A 19,422-nucleotide genomic window follows, 5' to 3' on the forward strand; every position below is an offset into this window, starting at 1 on the left:
ACCAAAAGATATTTCGTGCGTTATTCCATTATTCCTAAGTTCACCACTCCAAAATCACTCCTCCCCTTATATATGTTGTTCACTTCCCTACCCCACCATATGCTCATCACATTGCGATAAAGTACCACCACCTTTCACCTCATCTGAACCCACCTTTATCACATCCGACGACCCATATTATGTTTCAGCCCCCCCTCACCATTCGAGATTTACCATGGGGGGGTGGGTGGGTCTGAAATGGGTGGTATTAAAGCCCGGACCCACAGCAACGTGTCTTCATCTCATGCTTTCGCACCCCCCTTGCAAAAACCATTAACCACCTCATGCCCCCTCCGAAAGTGGTTTCCTCCGCCACACGAAACCACTGCCCTATCCATTACAATCCCGCCAATCCCCTCTCGCCACCTCATCTATCTATTGCTCCCGCCAATCACATCCACTCCCTCCAAATCAACCCGTTAAGTAATTTAATTACTTAACCATTAATGTAACGGACCCGCGCCATCATCAACGGGAAGCCGAAAAACTATAAAGTCCCTCCTTGTGCCCATTCTTAGGTTACTAATTTCACACTTTGCTAATGCCATTTTTCTGTGATAGGTTTTCCAGTTCAAATTGCAACAATTTCACTCGATTGAGGATCACAACAGCTAACTGCCTTTCAAACCAGTGCCTCTGTTTTCCTGTCTTCTCGAATCTAAGTCCATCTTTGCACCCTGTAAACCTTCACAATCTAGATTTCAACAGTGTCTTAGCCTAATCCGATCATGCCTCCTAAAGATAAGGCACATGAATAACCCATGAGTCCTCTGATCCACCATTTGATCGATTTTCATCGTATTTATTTGGCGGATGGAGATTACAAAATTCATGAAACCCTGTGTGAGTTGGATTTATTTGAAATGTACTACTGGCTTCAAGACAAATTCATTGATAAGTCTGACGATATTGGACTGTGGGAATCCAATTTACCCCATTACATCTTAACCCAAAACCAGACTACCCCTGAATTCGTCAGGAAATGTCATGCTTCGTATCTACCCAGCCAAAGAGTTGTCATTGCCCCTACAGGAGAAATTTTATTCACCATAACTCCCCAAGCTATAGACCAAATGATGAAAGCTCCTATAACAAAGAATGCCACTCCTTTCTCTCATGAGGCACTCACTAAAATGTATCATAAATTGGCCTTTGAAAAATGAGCCAAAACCCTTGAGCTTTTCTTGACTGAAGATGCCCCATTACCAAAGAAAAATCCTCCCTATCCTTCCTCCATTTTCCCTGAGAGAGACAAGAAGATCATTACAATCATCTCCTACCTCCTTGGTTATTACTCAGATCGGTGGGTAGATGAAGCCATCATATGGTTTCTTTCCATTTTATCCAAAGATTCTAAGCCTTCCATCTTGTTCAACTTTAGCCAATTCCTTGTAGGTTCCATTCATGAACAATCTGTCAAATTCCAATCTAAGGAAGTATTTAAATATGCCTCTGTATTAGTATATATGTTTTTTTTATTTTCAGGGAGACAAGTTCAAGCTTTTACTACAAAAGTTGGATGACGAGGGAAATCAACAATCAGTCATCTTCTGGACTACACTAGTAATGAAGGAGCAAAAAGAATACTCATACAATCAATTCATAGAAATGTTTGTACATCGAGCACTCAGTCTCCTAAGAAGCAATCCAGAGGCAATAATCAGTGAAGAAATCAGGAAAATTTTGCGGTTATCAGACCAAGTCCAAATAGGAGATTCATATCTTTACCAAAATTACACATAACTAAGGATATATGGGTGTGAACTTGCTCCTTAAAAACTGCCAAAATTCCTCCCAATGAGGATTTTTGCCCTAGAATACATCAAGCAATTTCTCAATGTCGATGAGATTCATTTTGTATCTGCTAAGAAGAAATCTCAATTCAAGATCAAAACCCAAATAAGGCCTTTCATTTTCAAAAGCAAGGCAGCAGGGGAAGAAGTAGATAGATTGTTCAAAGATATGCAATTTAGCCTCAGTTTTACATGGTCATATGATCCATTAGGTGTCACCTCCAAGTTAAGGGTAGAAAATAAATCTACAACTTATCTTCATACATTCATACTAGAGATTGAGAGATACAAGAACCATATAGAATGGACTAAAAACACTCTACAAGAGGCCGTGGATAAATTGGTGTCAAATTCAACATTACAGACTCCTGTCACAGAGGAGAAAGAAACCAAAAGGATCAGAGAAGAAGAGTCACCTTCAGTGATTGATGCTCCTAGCGAAGACTTCAAAATCATATATAGGAAGAGGACTAAGATCAATCCTAAAGCAAACCTAAGCAAGGATTCATCTCAAGAAGATATTATCACTACCAGAGAGACACCTACTTCCTCACAAGAAGGTGATCAAACTACACTTTCTCCTACCTCCTCGACAACTTCACAGGATGAGAAGCAAGTTATGAAAACCAATACATCTACCATAGAGGAGAAAGAAAATAGCATATTTGATACATTCAAGGAGATTAAATTGAAAAATGAAGCTTTGAAGATCAATACATATAATCAATTCTGGCACTCAAAGTAGACTTTTGTCAGCCTTTGACTCTGACAAAGGAAAAATGCAGATGGCTTTTCTCTAAGCACAGATCCCACATGCCAAGGTAGCATCAAATTACAAAAAGACTTCATCTGAATTTGATATAAAGGAAATACATCCCATTTATCAAATGGATATGCAAAGACAAATTGGTCAAATGATTTCATCGACACTCACTAACACTGCTATGAGTTTGTCCAAATTGTAGGTTTCTTTAGCTAATGTTCAGTTACAATAAAAGATGGAAAAAGTCTCTTCACTTGCAAAAGACACAAGAATCAAAGCTTTGGAGGATTTGGTAATCAAAGTAGAGTATGATCCTTCAAATATCAATTCTACAGAGGAGATCATAATAAAGAAGAATACTAACATATCAGCATTGAGAAAACAATTGAAATTACCAGCCACAGAAGATCCCCTGGCCAAAGTCATTGAGGAAACAGTGTCACAAAAGACATACATGATGAACCTCATCATGGAGCAGAATGTACAGTTGAAACAAATGGAAACATGTATGGAGAAAATAAGCAAAGAAAAGGAGCAAGCTGCAAGAATGTCTATTGTCCCTTTGGAAGCTATACCTCTTACAACAGTTCCTACATCTACATCTTCTACAACAAACATAGGGAATACTGCAGATCAACTATCTAGTGCAATGGAGAATATGTCTCTCCAAACAGAAGAAATTAAAATATTGCAGGCTCAAGTTAATATTCTACAAGACCAAAAGGCAAAGGCTGAGACTTTCCATGCAATAGAGCTACAGAGAGCTCAGAAGCAGATAGAAAGATTGAAGAAGTCCGCAAGTGAATCCTCCATTTGCCACACATTGGGTCAAGTTAAGGAAATTATATGGACCAATATTATTGAAGCCGTGGATGAAATATTGCCATGTATTCAGATTATATTTGAGTAGAAAGTGTTGATTGAGAAAGCTAATGAGGCCATTTCCACTATTAACAATGAGTTGGGAGATATGCCTGCCACAACCAACAACATCATCAAGTTTCTAAATTCCAAAAACAAATATGAGTTGGATGATTTGGGAGTAGATGACAGGACATAGACAATCTTGGAAGTGAAGAAAGTTCTTGCAAAGAAAAATTTGATTGTGTAGCTCTAAGAAAAATTTCATAGTTTGGAAATAGCAGTCAACATGTTTTTCAGCAAAATAGAGGCATTAACAAAGAGGACCCTACCTTCTTTATTTGTAATTAATGAAAAAATAATGACGAGGGAAGATTATATGAGGAAGATTAAAGACATTGCAAGGGACACTACTAAATTTTCCCACATTAAAGGGGTTATGGCAGGGAGAGCTTTTTTTGAAACTGTCAGCTACGATATTTTCATTCAGCATAAGATAAAGCATATTTTCGTGGTAAAGCCCACAATTTCTCGATATACCGAGGTAGATGAAATCTACTGCAAGGAAAAAAAATCACCATCCCAGATGAGGAGCAGTGGGATAAATTGTGAAAATTTCAAGACTAAAGAAAAGATCAGCTACACCCACGCAACACCTAAATCATGGCAACTCAGCAACTGTTCTCCGCAAAAATAGTGCCAGACATCCAGATCACTTCACCAAATTCACCTCTTTTGGTCACATTAGTCATTCTTTTATTTTGTAGTTAATAATAGATTTCCATGTCGATGCAGCATTCATTGTAATCCTTTTGGAAATTTAGTTTAAATACTTCATTCATTCGAAGTATTGGGGGTCGATTCCTGATCATTGTAATTTTTCTTATTGAGCATTGTACTTTTTCCATGCTGCTGGAGCATCATTAATACAAATAATTTCACAGGATTCTCATGTTGCAATTTACTGGTGATGTTTTCCCTATTGTAATATTCGTTACCATGTTTTTCTCTACATTATATTCATCTGAAAATCTAATTATAAAATAGGAAATGTGAAAAATAAGGTTTGTTAATTAAACACCTTATTCAGACTGTTTTTACAATCTATATGTTTTCCTTCTAAAGTCTGATTGAAAAATTCTTAAATGTTTTTTGATCATTAATGAAAACACCTCTTCTTCATTTCATTATTCACTTTAAAGATCCAGTAAAAGTAACTAGCTTGCCCTGTGATTACTCTTTTAAACACTTGATGCAATATCCAACTTTATTTGACTCCATAGCCCAATGGAAAGAAATAAGTTAATCAGATCAACCAACCAAACCAATAAACCATATTCAAACAAACAATCAAGCATAATTATAACTAGCCTAAGATCATCTTAAAAAATAAAGTTAAATTATATAGAGAGATCCCTCTCTGGAGCTGGTAGGGCTAGACCCCATCTTCAAAAGTGGTTTGATGTTTTCCTCTATAGTCATTTTTGTCATCTTAAAATTATAGAATAATAACAATGTTCATAACAAGATCATAAGACGATCACCCACATGGTGAGAAAGGCCACTATAGTGGAGTTGAGAAACAATATCAAAGTTTCTGTCTCAAAAGCATGAAGAATTCATGGGTATAAATGCATGCTATCTCATCTCTTTCTCATTTATATATTTTTAACTTCTTAGACCAAAACCTGGAATTTCATTATATTATATCATACTTATTTATTTATTGGCCGTGTTAACGCTCGAATTTGGCCTCAGGCTGAGGAAGGCAAAATCCAAGGCAACATCAAACCACTTAGCCTCGTAGCTAGCCCTACGAGGACAGGAGAGGGCTCTCTCTGGGTCTATCTCGGAAAAAGGTCTTCAAAGGGCTGAGATGACCAATAAAGAACACTGATTTTAGCCTAGTAAACTGATAGGGAAAGTTTGATTTCAAATTTTTAGGGTTTTGTTGGAAAACTGAGCACGGCAATTTTGGGTGCGGGGATGAGACACAATTTTTGCAGAGGTCTTTTTGGAGCAAGGTAGGAGATTGTCTTGATGCCTTTGAAGGAGGTGAATGGATAGGTATGACTGGTGAGGAGCTAAGGAGAGCAAGAAACCATCAGGAGTTCTCCTTAAACAGATGAAAACATAGATATTAAGCAAACTTAAAGGCAGAGCATAGAAACCATGAATTCTACCTTAACACTTCATTTACTTAATTTGCAGAAGATAAGAGTAGGAAAATGATACACATAAAAAACTTATAAGTACATGAGAGAAACACACCATCAACACAAATCACCACAGGAATCCCAAATAGAGCTGCAAAAGCCTGGTCTTTCCTTCGCCAAAATTGCAAAGATACAAAGAGTAATACAGTCTAAGCTTATCCGTCAAGAGTCCAACCATGAAAATGACTAAGAAAGTACATAATATAGGCAACCTAACACATTTCCTTGCCTCTAGGGGTCGAGCTCATCATCCTAGGAGCTGTTTCAACCAATTCTAAACTGAGCACTACAATCTAGGCAGTCAAAACAACTTGCCTCTATAAGTTAGGAAACCAATTCATTCATTAATTTTTTGCTATTTTATGAATGAATCTTCTAGAATAGGTAAAAAAGTATCATGTCATCATGAAAATACATTAGTTACATCAAAGAGGGTGAAAAATCCCATGAAAAGTCAAAACTAGTCAAAAGCTGCGTTGTCCTGAGCTGTAGATGAAAAACTGGCAAATTTCCCTGATGCGTAGCGCGCCATTTCTCTATGCGTAGCGCGCCTTTGAGCCCACTTTTGGGGCACTTCCCAGCATCCAAATGAGGCTCAAGTGGGCGTGTTGGAAAGTTCTGGATGTCTACTCTCCAGCTCAAGTAGAATTTCTCAATTTGGTGCCAATTTGCCCCTCCAAAAATGCAATCTCCCAAGACTGCTTCCTGTGTGTCCAAAAAGTGGCAGAAGGTCATTTTTTGCTTTTTTTTTGACCTTTTGGGGGCCCAAACCTCAATGAAATGTCTTGGAAGTAGCTGAGCAAGTGTAATTTGTCATGAAAAATCCAAAAATGCAGAGTTTTTGTGAAATGGACCTCCCCATCTTCAGGGTAGCGCGCGGCGCGCTATGCGTTGAGGGCAAAAACCTGTTTTTAGCAAAAAAAAATTCAAAATTGACCAAAATTGCTCCAAATTTTCTGAATTTTGAGCTGGGGGTGTATCATTGAGCACCATGCTCCTTCAAGGAGGCTTCGGCCAAAATCTAAAGTGGATCGGGCCTTTTTCTCTGTTTTAGTGCCTTGGCCAATCGTCCTTTGAGTACCTTCATTTTCGCTTTGCACACATGCATGCGGGCCCAATAATGATTCTTCATGTGGCAGAGCATATCTTTGTCCCTGTTTGCCTTGGCTAGCAACTTCTCTAAATGAGTGTTCACCCGGATGAGCATAGACTCTCGCTCAATAGGTGTCAAATCACCGGGTCTCTTGCGGGCCAAGTTCCGGTCTTCTCGGATTCGCCGCAACTCATAAAGAGTGTGTTCATCTTCTAGTTGTTTGTTGTGCTACTCTAGATACCTGATATATGAAGCTGTCTCATCATGACTAGTAACAAAACCTGATGGCTCACCTGAAGGCCTCTCCTCATGCTTGGGCTTCTTGCCCTTATCCTGTACCTGCGGTGCTGCTGTCAAAAGCGAGGCCCCTTCCACCTGATGTGGAGATAACACTCGCTGTGCTGATGAAGAAGGCGAGACCCCTTCCACCTGGTGTGGAGATAATACTCGTCGTGCAGATGCAAATAAGGCCCTGTGGCCTCTCTGATATGTAACACATGCTGGAGTGCTGACATGCTCGGGCTTTGGAATTTCAAATTGATGTGAAGGCCCTCCCTCATCATGAACCATCTCAGGAGGTGGCTGTGGCACTGTGAAAAGGTCATGAGAAATAAAATCCTCCCAAGTAATTCCCTGCTATGCCAACTGATGCATCACTATGATCTCGATCAGTGCATAATGATATATACTCTTGTGTTGCTGTGCGGGGTTCTTCCTTTGCACTAAGGGCACCATCCTCTCTATATTTCGGCACATGAAAAATGGAATGTTCATCATTCGTACCCGGGTGAAATGCATCAACAAATGGATATGGTACGAATATAAATGTGAAAATCTGCCCTCACAAGTGAAATAGCGCATAATGAGCCTCATCAAGGGTGCATACTCATCCCTTAGGAATCTGAAGGGAAAAACAGCAGTTATGTGTCTCATACACTCGGGTTTGATATATGGTTCATAGTGAAATCTGTCTAACTGCTGGCGCTTGTTCCACTCCTCCCCAACATTTGGTATCCCAGTGGCTTGAGCAACAATTTCAGGTGATAGGGTGAAGTCCACTCCTGCAAGGTTCACATGACCATTGTGCAAATGTAGGACAAACAAGCGGACTAGTTCTCTGTGATGTTGAATTTGTGTGATCCGCTCACAATATCCAAAGCATGATTGATACTGAAAACATGTCATTGCAAGTGGACAAGCTTGCAAATGAGCCAAAGAAGTGGGCTCCTCCCTGACATGCCGACCACCTTTACCACCCTTATGATGCCTCCTTGGCACTTCTAACTCCGGTGTCGAATCACTGTCATAACTCTGCCCATAATCTGATTCGGTTTCTGACATAGTTTTGGAGGCAAGATGACTGAAATGTAATGCTGACTTTGCACCCAATTAACTGTTGTTTGACTTTTTCAAATGTTGTCACCAAGGGGACATAAATACAAGGGGATTGTTAGGGAAAGGGGAACATGAGGGAATTAGGGACAATAAACATAAATAAGGAATTTAGGGAAGGCAACATGGGAAATCATAATATTGTGGGATTTTAAGGTGAAGTAGGGTTTGGGAATTTAGTAGGTTTTAGGGATTTTAGGGATTTTAGAGAGGAAGATTATAAAATTTTATGGGAAAATTTGAAGGAGAATGTTGGTGAAGATGAGGGAAAAGAGGGATCAAAAATGGGCAACCTTGGACAGCAAAATACTTTGAAACCCTAGCACAACTAAGTCTTTAAATTTCACACAGCAATGTAGGGTTTTAACTTCTCATTTTCATGGCATTTTTAACATATTAATTTCTCATTCATCTTGCAAAACCAAAACTAGCCATGGAGGAGAGGCCTACCTGAAATTTGCTTGAGAGAAAAGAGGATTTGGTAGATTGCTGGCAGTTTATTGGGCGAAAAAACCAACGCGTAGCGCCCCTCTGGTGCGTAGCGCTTGAGTAAAAATGCACTGGAAAAGTCGCGCTGATGCGTAGCGCGCCCTGGGTGATGTGTAGCGCGCCCCTGAAACTGCCCAATTTGCTCAATGACTCTTGAAATCGTCTTTGCAAGGATTCACTTGGCTTGTGAGAGGTAAATGAGTTGCTAATGAAGAGTGATGTGCTTTTATAGGCTCCTTTTTTATTTTTATTTTGCCCAAAACCCACTTTATAATGTTTGAGTGTTGACACTTTTTGAATTAATTGGCTCTGACTTCTGGTTTCCTTTTTTTGAAAAAATTGGTTGAAATGATGATTTCTTCTGAAAATTTTTGCAGGGATGGCTTCTGAGATGCTTTGGCAAAGGAGAACAAGGCTGCGCTTCAACATTTGGAGAATTTGAAATTTTGACAATTTTTTACAAAAACGAGATAATGACCTTTGTTTTTCAAAAACAGAGTTTTGAAAACAAGGTGAAAATTTCGTTGTACAATGATGAGAATTATTGAAATGATGTTTTATGAAGGACATCCCTCTGGCCTACTGGTCCTTTATGACCTCTCAAAACAAAAATTGACTCAACCCTAGACCTAAGACCTTGAAATTTAAAACAAGATGAATGACACTTTGAAGATTTTATTTACTTAAACAAACCTGAACCAGCAGTGCCAAACGGGAGGGGAATAAAAGACACAAACTCCTCCACCAGAGTTATGGCATGCCTAATGGAATGCAACATGATCACACTGATGGGACACCTAATCATGAAATGCAAAGAGCTTTGATCTCTGGTGGAGGGCTACTAGACCGACTCTAACATTGGCTCCAATGGGGATGGTAGCTCCTTGGAGATGCCAAGAACCTCAGACCTCTGGGAGAGCAGACCAGTGCATTCAACCATTGGGCGATGGAGTCATTATTTACTCATTTGACACAAACTTTGATAGTTTTGGTGACTGCAAATTTGACTGAAAATTGGACACAACTTTGACCCAAACTAACTCAATTTTGGACAGAAAATGAACTGATAAAACCAACTTGACAAACCTCAAACCAACCAATCTTCATCTTCAGAATTATAGCCTTCACCACGGGCCCCAGACTGAGGATGAAAGATCAGTACACACATGCGATAAAACAGAAGTAAAACGGTATGTACAATGATGATGACAAGAGCAGAAAATGCTCAGACATGGTACCTTTTTAGCAGCCGACCATTGACCGACCCTCCGGGATAATCATCTCCATTCATTTCCTTGAGAAGAAAAGCATTTTGGCCACGATATGCTGCGATCTTGTAGGGACCCTTCCATAAATTGTCAAATTTTCCATGCTTCCCTTTGTCTTCATTCCGAGCATCCCACCTCAAAACCACATCATCTATTTGGAAGTCATCTGGTTTTGCTTTCCTGTCATAAATCTTCTTTATGCGCTCTTGCAACTTGAGAGTATTGTGAAGAACTTCCTCTCGTGTCTACTGTAAATGAATCATTTGATTAATCCGCCTCTGCATGGGATCTTCCTCACTACCAGCTTCTTGAAGCAATTTGACCACCGGAATAGCAAGCGAAGTAGGAAACACTGCGTCTGTCCCGTACACCAACTCAAAAGGAGACATGCCAATTGACTTTTTCTGACTTACCCTATCAGCCCATAGTGCATTCACTAACTTTTTGTGCCAGCTCTTCTTATTGATTTCCAGCAACTTTTTAATGATATTTACCAAGGACTTATTTGAAGATTCTGCCAACCCATTTCCTTGTGGATGATAGGCGGTAGAATGCCCCAAGCTGATATTGTATTTGTAGCAAAAGTCAACCATTCTTTTTTATTTGAATGCTACTGCATTATCTGTAATTAACTTACTTGGACAGCCAAAACGTGACAGCATATTATTTTCAAGAAAAGAAATAATTACCGCATCCGTGGCCTGCCGGGTGGGAATGGCTTCAATCCATTTTGTGAAGTAATCTGTAGCTGTCAATATCCATCTATGCTGTCCTGATGATGCTGGATGAATTTCGCCAATAAAATCCAAGCCCCACTGCTGAAATGGTGCGCTGACTTCAATTGGTTTGAGAGGCAATGGCTGTAATTTCTGTTTCCCTTGAAAAATTTGGCACTCGTGACAATTCTTGACAGCTTTATATACATCTGAAAACAATGAAGACCAATAAAAACCTGCCCTTAGGATCTTATTTGTTGTAGTCTTCCAAAACAAATGGCCCCCGCAGTCACCTTTATGAAAATCTTCCACAACTTTTTTGGTTTCCCCCTCGACCAAACAATTCAGCAATATTCCACCGGGGTCTTTCCAATATAGTGCAGATTTAAGGATGCAAAACTTGGCTGCTTTCAACTTCAATGTCCTACTTTTATTTCGAGGCATCCCGGGAGGTGAAGACAAATTTTGAAGTACGTATATAATATCAGCATACCAAGGAGAAGAAACAAAGATGTCAGATACCTGTTGTGCTGAATTCTCCTCATCTTCATCGGACATGGCAGCCATCAAATTGATATCTAGGACATGTAAATTTGTTTCAGCCATCAATTTGGCGAGACCTTGACCTTTGATCAGCTTAGTGGGTTTAATTTCCACATCATACTCTAATAATGTAGCAATCCACTTACCCCGCCTTCCTTCCGGTTCTGCCTGTACTAAAACATCCTTTACTGCTGCGTTAGGAACATATGCTATAATGTGGGAATTCAATATATACACACGGAAATCCTTCAAGGCCTTCACAAGCGCAAGTGCTTGTTTTTCGATGATGTTATACTTCAATGCTCCGTCCCTTATAATACGGCTGAAGAAAGCAATAGGCTTCTCAACTCCATCTCTTTTTTGCATTAGTACAGCTGCCAATGTGTGCTCAGAAGCAAATGAAAATAAAATAAAGTCTTGTTTGTAATCTGGGCTGATTAGAGTAGGAGCTGAAGATAGAACCAACTTTACCAAATTGAAAGATTTTTCCGCCTCCTCGGTCCACTTTAGCTGGCTTTCCTTTTTCAGCATGTTTGTGATTTCTCTAAGATGCTCGGCAAGATTCGGAATGAAGCGACGCAGAAAATTCAACTTACCATTAAAGGACTGTATTTCTTTTTTGTTCCGAGGCTGCTCGATTTGCTGAATAGCTTCAACACGTGCAGGATCTATACAGATGCCATCTTTGGAAATGATGTGGCCCAAGAGCTTGCCTTCACTCATGGCGAAAAGACTCTTCTTTGGATTCAGCGAAATACCATATTTTCTGCACTTTTGAAAAACCATTTTCAAGTGATATAAATGTTCTTCATCAGATTTCGAAAATACAGTCAAGTCATCAAGGTAAACAACCAAAAAGACATCTTTCTCGTTGGCAAAGGCCATGTCCATCGCACGCTGAAAAGTGGCACCTACATTTTTCAAACCAAACGGCATCTTTGCATAATGAAATGTTCCCTATGGAGTAGTGAATGCAGTTTTGTCACGATCATCCTCATGCACCAAAATCTGATTGTACCCGGAATAGCCATCGAGTAGCGACATCCTTGATGCTCCAACTACTCGCTGCAATATATGATCCATTTTGGGCAGCGGATAATTGTCTTTTAAAGACACCTTATTCAAATTTCTGAAGTCAATGCATAATCGGATCTCACCGGTCTTCTTTCTTACGGGCACCAAATTTGATATCCAATCGGAAAATCTGATAGGTACTATGATTCCAGACTTGTGCAACCTATTCACTTCTTTTTCTATCAATGACAGCAATTTAGGATTGATTCTCCTCAATTTTTGACGGAAAGGTTTCTGATTTGGCTTTATAGGAATAGTATGCTGAATGATATTAGTGTCATATGTTTTCAGATCTGAATAATCCCATGCAAAGACATCAGAAAACGAAGATAACAGTCTGACATACTCCTTCTTTACCTTTGGTGACAATGACTTTGATAGCTTTACCATCTTGGGATTCTCAGCTGCTCCAATGTTTACCTCTTCAACACCTTCTTCAGTTGGTCTCAATGTCGGTTTGCGGGCCACATCATCTTGATCAAACAGCTCCTCCAAAGGAATCAATCCTTTAGGAATAAAATTGTCCTTAAGTTGCAGCACATCCATTTGATTTACTTCATCTGGTTCAGTATCTATGGAGATGTCCTTAAACTCACCTTCAATCTGCAGAAAACCTTTGATTTCTTCATCATCCTGAAAGACTTGCCAACATCGTTGATTATCCGGAACTGTGGGGCGGTGTTTCACATAAATCTCGAATTTGTTGCTGGAATTCATTGGAATTTTTAAGTTACTTGCTGCCTTGGCCAATGCATCAGCAACACCATTTTGTATGCGGGGCACACATGTCAAAGTATGTTCAGAAAATAATTTCAAAATATCTAGGACAGCATTTCGATATGCCCTCATACGAGGATGCTTGGCCTGAAACTCACCTTTAACTTGCTTTATCACCAACTCAGAATCACCATAGACTGCAATCTTCTTTGCTTTCAGCTTGCGAAGAATTTTAAGGCCAGCAATGAGAGCCTCATATTCTGCCTCATTATTTGAACAATCGAATGCTAGTTTATAAGAACACACTCTCACCTTGCTTGGGACTTTGTCTCGGGCAGAAAAGGGACTTCGAATCCACACACCAATACCAGCACCATCGCTGCCCACAGCTCCATCAAAATCCATGGTCCAAAGACCATATTCATCTTCTTCCAACTGCTGAAACTGTGTTGCCTCTGTTTTTTCTGTTTGCTGCCTCTTAGCTTCAGCTGTTTGCTTCATGGCAGCTAGCTTTTCTTCTCTTTCCTTTTGCAGAACTTCTCTAAAATTTTCAGTAATCTCTGGTATATCCTCTGCCTGAACTAACTAACTATCTATCTCATTAAAATTATCAGCAAACAAAACAAACGACTCCAAATCTGTATGTACATAATTTACAGGATGATTTATTGGCTTTTCTTTGCTAGTTATCATGTATTTCATCTTTTGCTCCCGATATAACTTTCTCATTTGACCAAAGACTGGAATTGTAGCATAAGAAAAATCTAGCTGAAGTGTACCTTTCAACTTAGCTCCCCAAGATCTTGAAAGCAACATACCAAAACGCGGAGGAATATCCGCCACAACCACATCCATCAAGACATTCTTAGCTGGAATTTGATCTAGGCTTACCACCAAGTCCTTGATCAATCCGATACACTTTACCCGGCTAGAATCAAATGAAAACAAATCATGATATTTTCTTGTGATGTCTAATCCCAGCTTTTCCATGATTGCTTTCGGCATCAAATTGTGCGAAGCACCCGAGTCAAACATAGCATTATGTAAAACATACTCGTGCAACCTCAAACTGATATAGAAGGGAGGAACATCACTTTCAGGAGACTCACCATCTAAAGCAGGCCCAAAAATTAATTCCGGCTGATCATCTTCTACATTTACCATGTAGCATTGGATCAATATTCAGAATTTTGGAGATTTGACCTCGGTAGCTGGTGTTTTTCATGATTTCAGTCAATGGAATAGACACTTTCAGCTTTGAAATTTCATTCTCCAAGCTAAATGCTGAAACTTTTTCACCTTCTTTGGCTGGAACTTCTCTTCTTTCAACTTTATCCCTCATTGTGCTTGGTGGCTGATTTACCTTATCTGCTGAAGATGATTGACCTGCTGGGAGATCAATTATCTCTTTTCCTTTTTTCTGTGGGGAAGCTGAATCATTTTTTGCTGAAGTATCTTTCTTCTTCTGAATGGGATTTATGGGAACAGCTCGATTTCTTAATTGTTTATGCTGAGCGGACAAAGCATTGAGATATCCTCTTTGGTACTCCTCTGATTCTTCCTCAAGCGCTGCATCATTTGATAAGATATAATTCTCATCTTGATGGATGATGGAGTTTCTCACAAATTCTTCTTCTTCTGTAATATAGGTAGGCAGATCATCACGAGTGAAAAAGTGATTTTCCTCCCCTATAGTATCACCTTCATCCTCGGATTCTTGGCTAACAAAATTCTGCTGAAGAGGAGGTTTTATTTGCTGCTGAACTGTTGACTCTTGTGCCCTTGTTTCACGCTGCTTAATTCTGTATTGTGGCTGCTGCGGACCTCAGAAATTAGGATTGCGAATCTGCGGCTCCGGCTTGTCGAGATGGGCCTTTTCGAGCATCCTTTCTACCTTTTCTACCTTGCGAAGGAGCTGATCTGATGTAGAAGCTTCTTCTTTGATTGTCACTCGTTTTTCGGCTTTCATCCTTGCTCTTTTATCATTCAAATTCGCTTCAACACTAACAGCGATTTTCTGCATATCCTCCAAGGTAGGCGGATCTCTATCTCGCAATGAATAAGCCATCCCCGGATCAAAGCCATCCGGGAATTTGAGAAGAGCTGATTTTCTAGATGGTCTTAAATCATCTGGAATAGCATTGTAAACTGTGTTAAATCTGATAATGTAATCTTGGACAGACTCACCATGATTGCGTTTGAGATTGTTGTACTCGGCATTGATCTGAAGTGGATCCTTTCTGATTTCCCATCGGTCTAGAAACTGCTTCTGAAGTTCATCCAATGTGGGTATGCTACTAGCTGTCAAACCTCTGAGCCATTTTCTTACTTCTCCTCCGAATGTTTGTACAAACAAACGCATAGTTACATCCTCTTCATCAATCTCATATAAATCAAAGAAAGTTGCCATTTTGTCTATATGCTGCTGAGTGGAAACACCTTGAGGAGTGCCATCAAACATGGGAATTTTACTCTGATAATCAGCTGGCATATCATGCAGATTTTGAGGAAGAGCGAGAGGAGCAAACCGAGCAGCCATTGCTCTAGGCAGATTTGGTCTGGGAGTAGTTGGTGGAGAAGATGTAACCGAAGTATGAGGAGTATGAGGTGGTGTAGGTGGAGGTGAAGCGATGTGGGATGAAGGAGGGGAATTAGCTACAGATTCTGAATAAGTAATTATAGGTTGCACAGGAATGGTGGGAATGAAAGGCGGTTCGGTGGAATTTTTCGAAGCGGAAGCCGTGACAGCAGATGCAAGATTCTCAGCTGCAGCTTCTAAGAATTCAGCAATATTTGCGGCCTGAATATCACTCTGAAGGTGCCTCAAGATAAAATTTTCAATTAATTTATTATGCTTTTCAACTTTAAGAGCTGCAGCAAAGTTAGGATTTGGAACTAAAGAATCAAGTGCACTTTCGGATTGAGTTTTAAACAGTGACAATTCAAATTTCTCATCAAAATCAAGTTCTTCAAGATACTTAAAAATTGCAGGACATGAATGAGACTTAACCAAGGGAGTCGTCGAGCTTTCTTGACGGAGGATTTTTCGAATCAAGTTTGGATTTTCGTAAATAGGAGGTGGATTCGGATCTGCATTAGCTCTCGTATGTCTTTTTGAAGCCAGTGTGGAATTGTTCGGAACAATCAAAGGGACACAATAAATCTCAGCCTATCAATTTGCTAGACTCAATCATCCAAGGTCTAGAACAAATAAGTGTACTGGGGTAAATTGCAGATGAAGTGCTACATTCACAAGCTCACAGAGGTCGACTAAAGCAGCGTTTATCTACTTGCACTTATGAAAAGCAAAAGCGTTTCGAAGGCTACCTGGCATATCTTCAGACTCCGTCTAAGACTTATGAAATAAACACATCAGTCAGCAAACAATTTTTTCTCCCCAGTATGGTCGCCAATATGTTAACGCTCGAATTTGGCCTCAGGCTGAGGAAGGCAAAATCCAAGGCAACATCAAACCACTTAGCCTCGTAGCTAGCCCTACGAGGACAGGAGAGGGCTCTCTCCGGGTCTATCTCGGAAAAAGGTCTTCAAAGGGCTGAGATGACCAATAAAGAACACTGATTTTAGGCTAGTAAACTGATAGGGAAAGTTTGATTTCAAATTTTTAGGGTTTTGTTGGAAAACTGAGAACGACAATTTTGGGTGCGGGGATGAGACACAGTTTTTGCAGAGGTCTTTTTGGGGCAAGGTAGGAGATTGTCTTGATGCCTTTGAAGGAATTGAATGGATAGGTATGACTGGTGAGGAGCTAAGGAGAGCAAGAAACCATCAGGAGTTCTCCTTAAACAGATGAAAACATAGATATTAAACAAACTTAAAGGCAGAGCATAGAAACCATGAATTCTACCTTAACACTTCATTTACTTAATTTGTAGAAGAGAAGAGTAGTAAAATGATACACATAACAAACTTACAAGTACATGAGATAAACACACCATCAACACAAATCACCACAGGAATCCCAAATAGAGCTGCAAAATCTTGGTCTTTCCTTTGCCAAAATTGCAGAGATACAAAGAGTAATACAGTCTAAGCTTATCGCTCAAGAGTCCAACCATGAAAATGACTAAGAAAGTACATAATATAGGCAAGCTAACACATTTCCTTGCCTCTAGGGTTCGAGCTCATCATCCTAGGAGCTGTTTCAACCAATTCTAAACTGAGCACTACAATCTAGGCAGTCAAAACAACTTGCCTCTATAAGTTAGGAAACCAATTCATTCATTAATTTTTTGCTATTTTATGAATGAATCTTCTAGAATAGGTTAAAAAGTATCATGTCATCATGAAAATACATTAGTTACATCAAAGAGGGTGAAAAATCCCATGAAAAGTCAAAACTAGTCAAAAGCTGCGTTGTCCTGAGCTGTAGATGAAAAACTGGCAAATTTCCCTGATGTGTAGTGCGCCATTTCTCTACACGTAGCGCGCCTTTGAGCCCACTTTTGGGGCACTTCCCAGCATCCAAATGAGGCTCAAGTGGGCTTGTTGGAAAGGGCTAGATGCCTACTCTCCAGCCCAAGTGGAATTTCTCAATTTGGTGCCCATTTGCCCCTCCAAAAACGCAATCTCCCAAGACTGCTTCCTGTGTGTCCAAAAAGTGGCAGAAGGTCATTTTTTGCTTGTTTTTTGACCTTTTGGGGGCCCAAACCTCAATGAAATGTCTTGGAAGTGGCTGAGCAAGTGTAATTTGTCATGAAAAATCCAAAAATGCAGAGTTTTTGTGAAATGGACCTCCCCATCTTCAGGGTAGCGCGCGGCGTGCTACGCGTTGAGGGCAAAAACCTGTTTTTAGCAAAAAAAATTCAAAATTGACCAAAATTGCTCCAAATTTTCTGAATTTTGAGATGGGGGTGTATCATTGAGCACCATGCTCCTTCAAGGAGGCTTCGGCCAAAATCTAAAGTGGATCGGGCCTTTTTCTCCGTTTTAGTGCCTTGGCCAATCGTCCTTTGAGTACCTTCATTTTCACTTTGCACACATGCATGCGGGCCCAATAATGATTCTTCATGTGGCGGAGCATATCTTTGTCCCTGTTTTCCTTGGCTAGCAACTTCTCTAAATGATTGTTCACCCGGATGAGCATAGACTCTCGCTCAATAGGTGTCAAATCACCGGGTCTCTTGCGGGCCAAGTTCCGGTCTTCTCGGATTCGCCGCAACTCATAAAGAGTGTGTTCATCTTCCAGCTGTTTGTTGCGCTGCTCTAGATACCTGATATATGAAGTTGTCTCATCATGACTAGTAACAAAACCTGATGGCTCACCTGAAGGCCTCTCCTCATGCTTGGGCTTCTTGCCCTTATCCTGTACCTGCGGTGCTGCTGTCAAAAGCGAGGCCCCTTCCACCTGATGTGGAGATAACACTCGCTGTGTTGATGAAGAAGGCGAGACCCCTTCCACCTGGTGTGGAGATAATACTCGCCGTGCAGATGCAAATAAGGCCCTGTGGCCTCTCTGATATGTAACACATGCTGGAGTGCTGACATGCTCGGGCTCTGGAATGTCAAACTGATGTGAAGGCCCTCCCTCATCATGAACCATCTCAGGAGGTGGCTGTGGCGCTGTGAAAAGGTCATGAGAAATAAAATCCTCCAAAGTAATGCCCTGCTGTGCCAACTGATGCATCACTATGATCTCGATCAGTGCATAATGATATATACTCTTGTGTTGCTGTGCGGGGTTCTTCCTTTGCACTAAGGGCACCATCCTCTCTATATTTCGGCACATGAAAAATGGAATGTTCATCATTCGTACCCAGGTGAAATGCATCAAGAAACGGATATGGTACGAATATAAACGTGAAAATCTGCCCTCACAAGTGAAATAGCACATAATGAGCCTCATCAAGGGTGCATACTCATCCCTTAGGAATCTGAAGGGAAAAACAGCAGTTATGTGTCTCATACACTCGGGTTTGATATATGGTTCATAGTGAAATCTGTCTAACTGCTGGCGCTTGTTCCACTCCTCCCCAACATTTGGTATCCCGGTGGCTTGAGCAACAATTTCAGGTGATAGGGTGAAGTCCACTCCTGCAAGGTTCACATGACCATTGTGCAAATGTAGGACAAACAAGCGAACTAGTTCTCTGTGATGTTGAATTTGTGAGATCCGCTCACAATATCCAAAGCATGATTGATACTGAAAACATGTCATTGCAAGTGGACAAGCTTGCAAATGAGCCAAAGAAGTGGGCTCCTCCCTGACATGCCGACCACCTTTACCACCCTTATGATGCCTCCTTGGCACTTCTAACTCCGGTGTCGAATCACTGTCATAACTCTGCCCATAATCTGATTCGGTTTCTGACATAGTTTTGGAGGCAAGATGACTGAAATGTAATGCTGACTTTGCACCCAATTAACTGTTGTTTGATTTTTTCACATGCTGTCACCAAGGGGACATAAATACAAAGGGATTGTTCGGGAAAGGGGAACAT

Source organism: Pinus tabuliformis, chromosome 6, assembly GCF_031772625.1.
Source record: "Pinus tabuliformis cultivar Carrire ecotype Pingquan chromosome 6, CPIR1, whole genome shotgun sequence".
Taxonomy (NCBI): Eukaryota; Viridiplantae; Streptophyta; class Pinopsida; order Pinales; family Pinaceae; genus Pinus; species Pinus tabuliformis.